Here is a 1,909-nt window from a genome sequence, read left to right on the forward strand (position 1 = left end):
TGTCAGGGGGACTTGCACCGTCGCAAACACCCGAGAACGTCGCCTCCCATACACCACATTTCCCGACCGCCTGCAAGGACGGGGGATTCGGTGCTGGGCTCGGTCCCGTTTCGCTCGCAGCTACTCGGGGAATCCCTGTTGGTTTCTTTTCCTCCGCTTAGTGATATGCTTAAATTCAGCGGGTTGTCTCGCCTGATCTGAGGTCGACAGCGGATACATTCGCTTCCATCAACTTCCTGCACGACCGCGTGCGCTCGCCCTACCAAGTGCGCCCGCAACCCTGTACAGGGCCACTTCTTCACAAGGCTGGCAATCGGCTTCCCCGCTGCACGCGTGCGGCGCACAACCGGTGTGACGTGGAAGTGACGGGACACGTTCGTAAACCCATCGCGAACCGAGTACGACGCCCTACCAAGTGCGCCCGCAACCCTGTACAGGGTCACATCTTCACAAGGCTGGCAAGCGGCATTCCGCTGCGCGCGTGCGTCGTCCGAGCAGTTGCGTGATAAACGACCGTGTCGAAAGCCCAAACACCGCCGAGGCCAGTCGCCGCCGCCGCAAGGGCAGCCACGCAGCCTGGCGAGAGGCATCGTCTCGTGTAGCGTCGCCCCCGCCCCAACTGGAGTGGCCCAGTTTTTTGAACGGGACGGGAACTGCGAAGCACTTAGACCGACGGCGGACTACGACGAGAACGCCTTAAGCTTCGCCAACGTTTCGCCAACTCGTGCGGGAGACTTTTTCCGCTTCGCGGCAAGTCGTCGCGCCGTGCTCTCCGCATCAACCGCGTACGCAGCGAACCGCAAACGTCGGGCGCAGCCTCCTCACCTCCCTGCGCTTTGCGCGCGAACGTTCCCTGTTCGCGCGGCAAAGCCTGGAGGAGGCACGGCCCCGCAGCGTGTTCGAGCGCCCGGTCTACGGGACACCCTGCTTACTTCGAGGGCAACAAGCGCAACGCAAGGCTGCGATCTCGCGCACTTTGCGCACGGCTGGAGAAGCTTTGCTGGCCGGCTTTCGCTCCTCGTGTTTACCGTGCGTTAAAGTTGCGCGTCCGTGGCTCTCGCAGCTCTTGCGCGCCCGGTCGCAGAGAGGAGTACGCAACCTCGACCGCACTTTCCCTGCAGGCTTCCTTCCGACTCGAAGTCCTGCGGCGGTCTCAACGAGGTGCCACATCCTCAATGCAGTCGGTCGCCCCCGTTTCGGTTGGGCTCTGGCACGACGGTCGCCACCGTCTCGCCCTTGAGTGGCCGCTGTTGGCGCTCGCTGTGAGGTGTTCAGCGTGCTGTCCGTGTTGCCGACGCGGTCAAAACGAGTCGACGGCTCACGTTCCCTTGTGCGCCGAAGGCTCTCTTGATATGTGATCCGACCCTCAGACAGACGAAGCCAAGGGAAGACCCAAGGCCGCAATGTGCGTTCAAAGAATCAGTGCTCAGTGTGTCCTGCAATTCACACCAAGTCTCGCAGCTGGCTGCGTTCTTCATCGACCCGAGAACCGAGTGATCCACCGCTTAGAGTCGTGAAAAAGTGTTTGTTCAATTCCGTACAGTCAAAACCAAACGTTTCTGGCACTCGGCCAAACAGTGGCCAAGAAGGGCGCTTTTCAGCGCACGCTTGGACTCCAAAACTCTGCCGCGCCTTTTTCGGCTGCCGCAAATCGAGCAAACGGTGTGTTTCGGACGGCGTTTCGCTTCCGCTACTTGCGAGTGCTTTCGTGGTCCACCCCTCTATAAATACTCGGGAGGCGTCGAAGCCGGTTCTCCAAGCCGGACCCGTAGGTATCGTTGTGTGCTCGCTCTCATTGGCCCGCCTAACCAGAAAATGCCTGCGGTACACCCATTTGGATAAGAGTGCACGCAGATGCGGGCCTCGACGGCTACACATTTCCTCGGGCGGCCGCCTCCCGGCCTCCGTG

General features: G+C 61.1%; 2 non-coding genes across 2 annotated transcripts in view; both read right to left on the reverse strand.

Moving 5' to 3' along the window:
• The window catches only part of LOC142795588 (large subunit ribosomal RNA), a 3,958-nt gene extending 3,752 nt beyond the window's left edge, over positions 1-206 (reverse strand). Inside the window, exon 1 of the ribosomal RNA XR_012893140.1 lies at positions 1-206. This exon is cut by the window's left edge and continues 3,752 nt beyond it. This is a non-coding gene — a ribosomal RNA (large subunit ribosomal RNA).
• A 1,154-nt stretch (positions 207-1,360) lies between these two features.
• LOC142795586 (5.8S ribosomal RNA) lies at positions 1,361-1,513 on the reverse strand. The gene has a single exon (XR_012893138.1). It is a non-coding gene; the product is annotated as a 5.8S ribosomal RNA (ribosomal RNA).
• Between the last annotated feature and the right edge of the window lie 396 nt (positions 1,514-1,909).

The sequence above is a fragment of the Rhipicephalus microplus genome, unplaced genomic scaffold (assembly GCF_043290135.1).
Source record: "Rhipicephalus microplus isolate Deutch F79 unplaced genomic scaffold, USDA_Rmic scaffold_747, whole genome shotgun sequence".
In the NCBI taxonomy this organism is placed as follows: Eukaryota; Metazoa; Arthropoda; class Arachnida; order Ixodida; family Ixodidae; genus Rhipicephalus; species Rhipicephalus microplus.